The sequence below is a fragment of the Rhamphochromis longiceps genome, linkage group LG1 (genome assembly GCF_057381845.1).
Source record: "Rhamphochromis longiceps isolate RC_006_pf linkage group LG1, R_longiceps_female_GT1.1, whole genome shotgun sequence".
In the NCBI taxonomy this organism is placed as follows: domain Eukaryota; kingdom Metazoa; phylum Chordata; class Actinopteri; order Cichliformes; family Cichlidae; genus Rhamphochromis; species Rhamphochromis longiceps.
In genome coordinates this window covers 22,407,687-22,420,413 of record NC_140557.1, presented here as the reverse complement: position 1 = coordinate 22,420,413, position 12,727 = coordinate 22,407,687, and the positions used below count along the sequence as shown (strand labels likewise).

Below are 12,727 nucleotides of genomic sequence, written 5' to 3'. Positions count from 1 at the left end.
CAGCACATCCCAGCTGACATATGCAAGGTCCAATGACAACACTAACACAGAGAGTCGACAGGCGTTCACGCTCACATTCACACCTACAGCCAGTTTAGAGTCACCAATTAACCTGTAACATTAAAAACAAGTATTGTGTAGACAGCAGTGTCTGTCATCACCGCACTGAAATAAGATTCTTTGAGTCCTGTGGGATGCAGAGTGGGGCCTTGATGGGTCTGGCAGGGTCATAATTTTGTGGAATCCCATCCATCCATTAACATCACTTTATATGAGGCACAAGATCCTATGTAAGACTGCTGGTCCATAAAAGCAAAGCAAATGTATTTTGCTAAACAATCTAGTCGTCCAATGTTTATCTGCACACCGACTGATTGTGGGTCCAGTTAAGTTAAAAGTAAAGTTAAAAGCTTTACACCCTCGTTTTAGTGAATGCAGGGGAGATTTTTTTGTTGTTGTTTTGCTCTCTGCTCAGATGCCCTTTAGTTTATTTGTATTTTTTTTTTAAGTTAATAAAATTGTGCTGACCTTCACTCTATTAAACCAACATTAACCATATGCTCCTGTTGCCCTGTCTGCATCGGTTCTCTCCATGTACTCCAGCTTCCTCCCACAGTCCAAAGACACACAGATAGTGGGGTTTGGTTAACTATTGATTCTAAATTATTCATTGTTGTAAATGTGAGCGTGAATAGTTGTCTGTCTCTCTCTGTGTTAGCCCTGTGATACACTGGCAACCTGTCCAGGCTGTACCCTGCCTCTCACTCTATGGTAGCTGGGATAGGCACCAGCACCCCTGCGACCCTGAATTGGACAAGCAGAAGAGAATGGATGGATGGATGGATGGATGGATTGAAGATTCATTGTCTTTTGCTATAAAAGTGCAACATGAGCATATGGTTAATGTGGGGTTAATGTGGGACTGTGTTATTTATTTCACACAGGGCTTACTGACACAAATGCTTCTGAATCTGGATAGATTTATTTGGAGAAAAATGAAATTATTTTTTTTAATTTTGTTGTAAAGATTTTTCAAAAGAGGAACATCAGATTTGGATGCATTTAAACTCAGCAGTGTCATGTACACCACTGACTTTACGTGCATGCTCAGCTTTTTCATTTAGGCACACAGTCTGATCTGCAAACAGAAAAGAGAAAGAGAAACAGGTCCCTTAAAATAGGAGTCTAGCAAAGGAAAACAGCAAGGACTCTCCCTCCATCAGTGTAAAGCCACATTCTCTGAAACAATGTCAGGGATAAAAGTTTTCTGTGATCTCTGAGCTCAACCTTTTGCCCTGACAGTGTTTTTGTTAGAGCAGGCAGGATCCTGTCCATCCTTAGTGTTTAATCTCAGAGACTCCGTGAGAGCTGGACAGGGTGTGTGTTGTGGGAGGGCTGGAGCAGAAACTCTATTTATTTTGGTGGGCAGATAGAAGTCTCGCAGCAAGGTGCTTGCTGTCATCACCGTGACCTGCGAACTCAGGCCGCCGGACATCATCATGACTCCAGAGACTAGTGCCACAGCAGCATGTGGGCGGCTCAGTGAACAGGTCAAAGGCCAGGGCTGCTGCTCAGATGTTCAGAAATAGTCTCACTGGATATTCTTTGATTTCATCAACATATTGCATCATTATTTATTTATTCTTTTAACAAAAAACAAAACCTCAGAAGCAGTATGATGAAAAACTGATTCAGTAGCTTGTAGAACCATCCTTAGCAGTAAGTGTTTACTGTTTGTTTTTATCAGTCTATCATTTTTGGAGGAATTTTCACCTGCTCTTTTTTACGCTTTTACTCCAGTTCATTGAGGTTTGCAGGCATTGATTTATGTGCCGCTTTCTTAAGGTCCTGCCATAGAATTTGATTCAGGCTGAGGTCTGGACTTTGACTGGGCCATTGCAACACCTCAGTTCTTTTCTTTTGAACCATTCTGTTGTAAATATGCTGCTGTTCGTGGGATTATTGTGCTGATGCATGACTGAACGTGGGCCAAACTTTAGCTGTCACACCTCACATTTGATTCTAAAATACTTTGGTACACAGAGGACTTTATGGTCGACTCAATGACTCCAAGGTCCTGTGGCAGTAGAAAATCCTAAATCATGCTGTGCTATGCTGCATTGTTCCTTTCATAAAGATAAGGATTTCTCAGGTACTTCATTCCTCTGGATGCAGTAAGGGTGTACTTTGTTTTTCACGCACTGCTTTTGCATTTAACAGTTTTGTTAAATTAATAATGTACTTTCTTTTTGGCATGAGTGCACTTGTTAAGAGTGTAGCCTTTCCTAGAGTTAATTGTGTGAAACTTGGGGAAAATTCAGTGTCAAGTCAGTCAGGTCAACACATGGTTAAGATTTGTACATGAACATAAGAATGTCTTGGTGTCCAAATTTACAGCTCTTTGCAAAACACCTGCAGTTTAAAGAGGTTCCTGTATAAACATTTGTACTGTGCTGCAGAGTTTATCAAGGTCTTTTAACACAGTGTCTCTGATTCTTTTTGTCATTTCTTTTCACCTTGGACCCAGAGACATAAGACCACATTAAATACCTTAGGTAGTTCCTACATTAATTTTAAAAAGTCCTTGTTTGCAGTTAGCAGACAGCAGGGGTACCAACAGTTTTCCTGTTTACTCACAGGCCAAATTTATTTTGTTATTCTTCCATTAGAAGTTACAGTTATCCTAATTTGGATACTTCTGTTATTACACATTCATTTAGTGTACAGTATATACCAAGCACTTAGGTAGTATGTGAATGCTGTTTTAAATTGAACATGGAAAGTTGTGCACTGACTGACAATAGCAATTACAGTATTTTTTACTGATATTATAAGGCCAGACTGGTGACCAAGTATGGAAGTGAGGAGCATTCTGGACTCCACATTTGGACTTTTATAAGTGCACCATCTGGATATTTACAGTGTGCTTGTTGCAGCCATACTTGTCAGTGTAAACATACTTATCTAATTATAGAAAAACATGATTTAATATACATCACAAGAACTTTAAAAAACATTCTGCTTCTATCCAAGTGCTTGGATAGAAGACTGTATCTAAAAGATGGCTGTAACAACTGTGACATCATCCATTGGTTAAAGCCTTGGGTGTTTTGGCGATTACCATCTTTTTTTAAAAAAACATGTGGATCTGTTCTAGCTTTATTTCTGACTCTAATGAAGACCATAATTTACTAAATAAACATCCTATTTTATTCTGTAAGACTTAAAACTAGTGATTGAGAGTATAATCTCATCAGGGAAGTGTTTCTAGAGGTTACATAAATGTCTTTGCAACTGGACTTCTCTTGTAAGCAGAAGATTTGCACTCTTCTGTCCATTAGCAAGAAAACAAGCAGTTTTCAGAGACCTGGAAGCCACATCCAGCATTTAAATACAGTCTATGGGATCAAAGTTTGGTATTTTCTGTTTCCTCATGTCAAAAATTGCAGTGACTGTTGGGTGGCTACAAAACAGATGCCCGTGCATTTGAGGATTCTTCAAAGCCACTAAATGCCACCGGGAATCCCTCTAAGGAGCACCGTGGCGAATGGGACGACATATCTGAAAGCGGTTATGGAGATTATGTTGTGTCATAAAAATGATTGTTGAGACACTTTGATTACAGCCTAAAAGCTAAGAGACTTTACATTGCACCACAGTGCTTTGTTTATTGGTTTTGTATGTCAGAAAACAATTGAGCCTGTGATAATGATGGGTCATTATCCATTGTTGAGCTACTGAGATGTCAAGAATGAAACAGCACTGATGACCAGCACTGAAACCCAAGTGATCTTTTTATCAAGGGTCAGCAGCCAGAGAAAACAGAGAGCTCACTCACTGGTCTAATATCCTGGAATGTCCTGGACGCTGCAAGGAAAGAAGTCCTTTCAAGCAGCATCTTAATCAGAGTCATGTTCTTTATTGAATTTGAGATGACATTCTCGCAAAAGCAGATGCTCCTTTCTTTAGCTACTCATTTATTCACTTAAGTTCGATGAAACAAACACAAGATGAATGGTTGCTATTTCTATCGTCTAAAAAAGCGTTCACAAGAACAGATCATAACTAGTGCACTACAATAACAATAAAAAAATTGATCTCTCATGTTTTACGTTACATGTAATAATTATTTTGTATGTTTGAGTTCACTATGTGTCGGTCTCTTGGACATGCATTAGTGGGACAGAACATCAAATATAAAGCAATGCAGCCACTAACTGCAAAGATAAATCAACAGCTCACTTTTAAAGAAAATAATCATAACCTTACTTATAAAACATTTAGCACAAATGTGCTAATTCTGGCACTTAATGATCAGTTATGGCACTGGGAAATGCTATGGGGCCCAGATGTTGTGAAGCATCTGATATTTGGCCCATACAATTTAGATCCGTGGCTATATTTACCCTGAGTCAGAGCCAGAGCTGCAGATGTGCCAAATTTTTATTGTGATCTGGTATCACTGATATTTGTGCAATTGTATCTTACACCACATGCATCTTATCATTTCGATATAAAGACATTATTAATCTTTGCAGACCAGCGGGTGATCTATATATGGAGACCATATGAGGGCAGTTGAATAAAGTGAATGATAATAACAAACTGAATAAACTGAATATCAGTGAAAATAAAACAGTTTCACAATTTTTATCTTTGTCTTTTTCAACAACAGCACCAACTATATTTCTGGCCATTTAATATGCATTATTATAGTATTACCAATACCACGACATACTAGGAATGCTTGTAAAAGCGCTATAACTACAATAGGTCATGACTTTTGCATTTGCTGGAAATTCATATGGTTTCTGTAGTCCAGCCACCTCTTTGGAGATATTTCAGGTTCTGGGAGCCGCCATGCTGGCAACAAAGCCCTGTTCATCCTGCTTCAGGGTGACCAAGTGATTCCAATTAAAGCTGCATGTGTTGTTTACTGAGGCTGGGGTCGAGCAAGTCAAACACAAAGGAGTCTGATCTTACAAGAAGAGAGCAGAAAAGAACCTTGGATCTTCTATTCAGATGAACAGTGAGGTCCATTGTCTTACTTTCTAACCACGCAATAGAAACTTTCTGTCTACATTTCAATACTTTTCAAATTTTGCAATATGTTTTTTTTTTTTTTTCTGGGGTTTTTTATTGTATATGTTTTGTCTAATTGATTTACAGAACTAAAACCGGCATGCACACAACTGCAGCCTATAAGAAAGGCATACAGTTCATATAGCCATGTCTGGCAGACATTTCTATGACATACTGAAAATAAGCACGAACAGCCCAACTGAACTCAAAGGTGAGGAAAAACAAACAAACAAACAAGATGCAACATTGTGCAAAACTCTTATATTTTGCTTCCAAGGATACAAAATGTCTTATAAGTTTTAAAGTGGTCTTGAGCAATACTTTTCCAGACTTTCCACTCATTTTCAGTATCTGACCATTTTCAGCAAAAAAATTGGTGGTTGGACGTTAAACCACTTAATACTGACCTATAAATCATTCAAGTTATCTCTTTTAGAACAGCTCATGGGATAACTTCACAAAGATCCACTTTTAAATTAGGTGGTGCGGTGATTAGCACACATGTCTTGCAGCAAGAAGGTCATGGGTTTGAATCCACTCTTGGACCTTTCTGAGCAGAGCTTGCATGTTCTCCCCATGTCTGTATGGTTTCTCTCTGAGTCCTCTGGCTTCATCCCACAGTCCACTCACATGCATGATGTTAGGTTAACTGATGATTCTAAATTGGCCAATGGTGTGAGTGTGAATGGTTGTCTGTCTCTCTGTATTAGCCCTGCAACAGACTGATGAGCTGTCTATGATCTACTCTACCTCTTGTCAAACGACAGCTGGGATAGGCCCCAGCCTCTTCCCCCTGTGACCCTGAATTGCATACATGTAAGAAAATGGACGAATTAGGGACTTTGTTGCTAGCAGGTTCAGGGATCAATGATACCTAAAAAACAGTTTAGATTAAACATTGGCCAAGATATTGGCTTGCAGTTATTATGGGCCAAAAATATTTGTGACAGCTTAACTATCTTTGGATCATATTTACGATGGAAGGTCTGTTGTTTATGTTTCCTGTATATATAGGCTTGTATATGTCTCTGTCTTGGCTGTTCTCACCTGACAGTCAAGAGTCAACAATATTGAATCATCACATCTTCCAGAAATTATAAATTGCATTTGTTTTTTCTATCTTTCTCCACACAGCGAGCTAACAAACAGACAGAGAGGTCGCTGTTTATAGTTACAAAATCCATGTTGATTCCAAGTTCAGCTGAAGGTCCAAACCTCTAAAAAAGGTTTGCATGTGAAAATGAGGAACATAAAAGACAGACAGGATAAGTTGATTATGGAATGAACAGAGGAGCGTACGGCTTGGCTGGACTTCACACTGGTTAGAGCAGTGGACACATGCTTGTGACTTACTGATTGCCAAACTTAGAGACTGTGACTATGTAGATGGAGGGTTTCCAGAACAAATGTCCTTTTCATTTCATGCTTTACATCCATAAGCTCCATTCTTCTGCCACTGATTCAATTGCAGCTAATCAAGGAATTGAAATCACATGTATGAACAAGTAAATGGGCTATTCAAAGAACTGAGCACAAAAATAACTTTTTCTTCCTTTGGATGGAGAAAGAAATGTATTTGGCTGCATCATCCTGCTCCATGTTATTGCATGTAGTGATGCTTTTATATTTTCTTGTGGTTATTTAACCCTTTATTTCCTCTGCAGGAAAGACTTGCTCCAAAACAGCCACGTTCTACTACATCAGAGAGAAAAAAGTCTGCGATTGAGTTTTGCTTGAGGGAAAGTTTGCCTACACAGGGAGAAGTGAAGGAAGGAAATAAGGTTTGGCATGTTGACTCAAGATTAATTTCCCAGCAGTCCCAAATGGACAGCTATTAAACTTTAATTGCCCCTTTTTCCTGCTGGAAGAGCTGCGACAGTGCTGATGTGGTACATTTCAGAGCTGCCATCAAAAGAAAGTTGTTTAGTCACACTGAAGGAGCTTGTTGCTCACACCTCTCTTACCCCAAAACTCCTAAACTTCCAAGAAAACTGATGGAGAGGTGGCGCACGGGAACAGATCTTTCTTTAAAATTCTGAAGTTGTGCATTGGCACTAGCAGGGATGCTCTAGCTGAGTGGCCTTGTGGTTTCAGAAGTTATTAAGCAAAATGGAAAAGCAATGCACAGCATAACACTATCCAAAGGAAAGTAGCAGATGACAATAACGCTTAAAAAAAGCAACTGAATGTTTGTATCATCCCAGCACAAAGGCAAGGAATTCAGAGAGGATCTGAGCTTTGTTTCTCAATTATTTGCATAATACACTTTGATGGGTGGATACTCATCTCAATCCTCGGCTCTTTTGCATCTGCAGATTGCAAAGGGCCTATTTCCAGCACCGTGCAGGCTACCAAGAAGAGACTATCAAAGGGAAGGAATGGGCTTTCAAGTCAGGACCCTTCGATTGTGTTACAGATTGGTTCCAGGTGAGGCAGCTTTGGGAAGTTCAGCCGGAGGAAAATTGCCCTTCCACGCAGTGCTTGTGAGAGGCAGGGAGGCTTCACGGTTGGCATGGTGCTCCGGAATTCCAATACTACTCACGTTTGGTGGGATTTCTAAGGGATGAATGCTGGGCCTCAAAAATCTTGTTGTGGTTGATTGCAGTTACATTAAAAGCTATGCCCAGACAAAAAAGAAGGGTAGGGGAGGGGGGGTTGTACAGTGTGTCTGGTTATTTCAAAAAAGTATACTGAATAGCTGAATAGTACCGCAGTCCGCAGACAGTAATTGGCAACATAATGTTCAAAACATTCCCTTTGATTCACTCACAAGATAAGTCCCGAATTTATTTTTCAAAACAGACATTTTCCAGCTCCAGTGTTAACGTAAGTCATTTTCAGAATAAGCCATTGATGTTCTTCTTTTTCACACATGCTATTATGGCAGGAAACTATCTCAAGGACTCCTGGCAGAGAAGGACGATATACATTTGAGCAAAAACTGCCCCAACAGTATCATTGCCTTTTATTTGATTTCCCTGTAGCACTGCTTTGATTTATTGCCTTTTCAGACCACACTCCCTGGAGAGAATTGGCATTTGATTACATGGACTTTTATGCGTACATATCTGGAGGTTCAACAGAGTTTCAGAGGATTTTTGCCGGAGCTTTGGAGCAGTTTTGATAAAATGCTAAACCCTGTCATCATACCACTCGAACTCGTGACAACTTTACAGACTCCTCTGCTGGCACTACTTGTCTTGTAACCTGCCGTCATAATTTGTATTAGCAGCTTCAAATCTAGATCCATCCATGCAGATAAAGCCATTTTTAGAGAAGTCATAGGTGTAACTCTCTGTATGTCTGCTGGAGGGATGGGATATTTTATTTATATTTGTCTCTGTATTTATATATGTGTGTGTGTGTGTGTGTGTGTGTGTGTGTGTGTGTGTGTGTGTGTGTGTGTGTGTGTGTGTGTGTGTGTGTGTGTGTGTATATCAGTTGTCATTTTAACTGACTTTTTATTTTATTTGAATTTTATTGAATTTTATTTTTATTTTATTTGTATTCTTTCACTTATTGTTGCATGTGTGTTGTTGCTGCCTGTGTTTGAGTAATTTCTGTAACTGTGAGACATCTGCTGCTGCCTATCTTGGCCAGGTCTCCCTTGAAAAAGAGGTTTTTAATCTCAATGGGATCTTCCTGGTTAAATAAAGGTTAATAAATAAAAAAAATATATATATAACAATTCTGTAACTGTAACTTCGGTCGTTGCTGTGCTTTTTGGAAGTCGAATTTCCCAGAGGAACCCACCCGAGGGATTAATAAAGTTCTATCTTATCTTATCTTATCTTATCTTATCTTATCTTATCTTATCTTATCTTATCTTATCTTATCTTAACTCTCTGTATGTCTGCTGGAGGGATGGGAGGGACAATTAGGGAGGGAAAGAGCTGAGCTGTGCACAGGAGTCTCAGGCCATAGCATTATGCATCACTCACCTGTCTACCTAAATAAACCCAGGCAGGGAAACATCTGGTAAAACTGCTTAAAAATGTCCGTCCCACTGTGTTTTTCAGGAGTTTTATTTTAGTTCCCCCCATTTTTTTTCTGGCACCACATCACTAAGCTCTCCAAACATTACCCACAAAAATAAGGTCATGATCTCATTACCGCAGCTTGGCTGTCTATTTTCTACTTCAAATTACAGTGATTGCCAATTATGCACAAAAATATACATATATCTAAGTTTGTAGCATTCTGCATTCATTTCTATGTTGAAATATACCATATGAAAAAAGGGGGAAATTAAATTAAATTTTCACGGTGAGTCAAAAAACAGTCTCCACCTTCACCGAGTGCCGAGCCCAGCAACAAAGACTACCCTACAGACCTCCATACTGACCAAAATCACTCCTCAGAGGCCACATTGAACAAATAAGCTGTTATTCCACTGTTGTTTGAAAGGATTTTGATGAGATTGGTCTTGTAATGAAAAGAAAATAGAAGTGACGTTCCCATGACGGATATGGTAAACTAAATTGAGAGAGGCTGCTCTGTCGGCTTGTAGTTCGCACCTCTGGTCCCACAGTGCCCGTCCAACCCCCCCTCCCCAAATCCCCTCCTCAAATTCACCCTTTGTCCTGTACCGTCATTGACTCACCATTTCCAAAGAACATGATCCAGCCTAGAGGCCCATGTGCTCATGTCCTGTTGAGGATTTGTTGATTTCTTTAATCACTGTTCCAGCTCTGCTTGCCTTTGTTTGTTTTGTTGAAAAAGCAGCAAACACAAGTGCTTAGGGTTGTCTGTGGAACAAAGAAAGGGAATGCTCTTGATTGTGTCTTTAAGGTCACTGTAATTGTTTGGTCCTGCACAGTTTCCCTATAGTATAGTGTGGCAAAATTATGCCAGTTGCAATTATGAATGAGACCGTCTTCTTTTGCATTCAGGCCGACTTTGCAATCGAATATGTAAAGATAAAGCCTTCTATCATTGTGAGTGGATAACCGTGTCTTATCATTTCGAACAGGTTCTCGCCACATTCGTTCCTCGCTCCGCGCCATGTATTTCTTTTTGTTTGTATAAAATTACCGAGGGGGTATGCACAGAAGGGAAGGAGAATGCGGCTTAAAATAAAAACCATGAGGAGAAGGAGGAGGAAGTGGTGTATTTACGCTGTTCATCCTCTTCTCTCTTCACTGACATGGAGAAACAAGCCCTGCTGGCTATCTGCATGGCTTGACCATATTTTACTGACAAGAGCATCTGCATTCTCTGAGCCCCTTTTCTGTTCCTCCTTTTGCAGTTACAGTGTGTTTAAAACCAGAACCACAGCTCTGTTCCTATCCCCGGGGACGCAGACTCGTACCCCTTGACCTCCAAAGATGTTTATTGATATGAACTCAATAGGCATGATGGAAGTTTTAGTACATTTTTCAAACAAAAGAGTGCTTTTTTGGGGCCTGGGTTAAGAAAGAGAACTAGCAGAGATACAGCCTAGTGCCAGTTAATTGTCAGATTAGCTGATCTGGCAATTAAACACGGAATAAGCAACCAAAAAAAAGAAGATTTTTAAAGACACTGAGGCATAGGACATCAAAGGCCTGCGCCTTAGCACAAAATCCAAGCGTCACTGCAGTCTCCTCTTTCCCATGCAGACACAGAGCAACAGGAGGGATTAGCCACAGCTTGACATAAGTCAAAGCAAGACAAGCCAAACAGATGTCATGTTTGACCAAGATACATACGGTTAGCACATACGGAGGCTACTGCAGCGCTACGTGCTTATTAGTCTTGTTAGCGCAAGGCAACGAGCCTAACAGACAGACTTGCTAACAGATCAGCAAGTCCGATGTTTGGGTGTTTCTCCGTCACGCATCACAGTATTATGGGATAAGTGAGCAGCACAAATAGTTTTACAACAAATGATGTCACTACACACTATCATATTAGTGGAAAGAATTTTTGTGTCCATCAATTTCGTCTGTTTACACACTTAGCATGTTTTCCTGTTTGGGGGTTTAGCAGGCCTAATTAGCAAAAAATGGCACAGTCCACAAACAAACATCCATCACCACAGTGAAATCTGATTTTTTCTTCTTCTTTTTTTACTGGAAATCTTTGCTCACTATAAATTTCAGATGCAATGGTTTTTGTTTTGTGTTTTTGTTTTCAACCCCAGAGTTAACACAGTCCAAATTTGAGACGGTTACTGCTCACACGTGTTGGCACATAATTGTGAGTGTTTTCTTCAGAGGTAGTGGATGGGGCTGCCATTTAAAAGTTCTGCTGAATCATCAGTTTTAAAATGACATGTTAGACGTTTTTTCTTCTGCTTCTTCTTTATTGCCCGGGCTTAATACGAAAATTTATTTAATGGTTTACAATGGGAAAGTAGCCAAGCTCAATTTTCTGTGGCCTGTGTTTTTGTACCTGATGTAACATAAGGCTTCCTCACAATGAATGCATAGTCACACCACCTCCAATAACACTTGATCTTCAGCTCTAACTACATAATGACACGTTTCTCCTCAGATGTCAGTCACATGCTATCTCGCCCTCTCTTCATAAGCCTGCACCCCTTATCTTCAATCTCTTTTTGAACCGCACATTTTCATATAAGTAAATAATTACACTTATATGCTATCAATCACGAAACTGCAGAAAAGAATCAAAATGTGTATTTTTTTCGTCTCAAACACTTTCAACTGTAAGGAACCACTTTAGTTCTTTAATGTTTAATATGTGTAAACTAACAATAAATGTATTGCTTAAATTCGTATTGGAATCAATGATGTACTGTCTTGAATTTAAAATGTCAGTAGTCTGAAATTTCTGTGGAATTAGTAAGCAAGACTGCCACAATGATTCAAATTCCGCATTTTAAGTTTAACAACACTAAAGCTTTTTCACGTTAAATGTCATTTGGTTGTAATTAATTGCAATTAGGAAAAAAAGTACCTGTGCGTCACATGATAAATATGAAGGTTTTTGTACAGTGAGGTTGTTTTCGACCAAAACCTTGCTGTGAGAACATTAAAATGATGTGTGCTGTTGCAATAATGGGAGCTGTGTGGTCAGAAATCTTTCCACAAGATCACTCCAAGTGTGCCTTTTTTTTTTTTCTTGGCACGCAATTTTTCAAAGTCACATAACACAGTTTTGTGATGACAACAAGCACATTTATATAAAAAACATTTCTTGTATGTGTAAAATTTCAGTGATTCTGATGCTGACATATTAACATGCAAACAAATATATACATGGGCAGAAAAAAATATTGCATGAATTCAATAGGCTGCAAGCATGCAAGGAAAAATTACCCCGCTTTGTTTACGTGCACGTAAAACACAAATGGAGACCTGTTGTGGAACTCCGGATGATACAACTCGGCCCTCCCTCAGTGCGGTTGTGCTTCTGGTACTTTTCTTGTGGGGATGTCACTGTGCGTGCCATTGTGTGTTTGTCTGTGATGGAGTCCTGTGTTGCTGGTAACTCTGTATAAATCCACACACTGTGAGGGAAGCCTGATGTGTAATGTCAAAAGTCTGCCTTTCCTTTAAAATCTTTTCAGGTTCAATGTAGCGCCTGACCCCAGATCATCAGCAGAGCACCTGCCACGTCAGCCCTTCATCAACATCACAACACCCACTCACCGACTCCAGACGTGACAGGCACGGAGCTAGGCAGAACTGCAAGACAG

The 12,727-nt window shown here is 39.7% G+C and overlaps 1 long non-coding RNA gene across 1 annotated transcript in view; it reads left to right on the top strand.

Moving 5' to 3' along the window:
• LOC146678705 (uncharacterized) overlaps positions 1 to 12,727 on the top strand; it is a 27,570-nt gene extending 14,843 nt beyond the window's left edge. The window contains exon 3 of the long non-coding RNA XR_014910715.1: positions 12,599 to 12,727. This is a non-coding gene — a long non-coding RNA (uncharacterized LOC146678705). The remainder of the gene's footprint in view (positions 1 to 12,598) is intronic.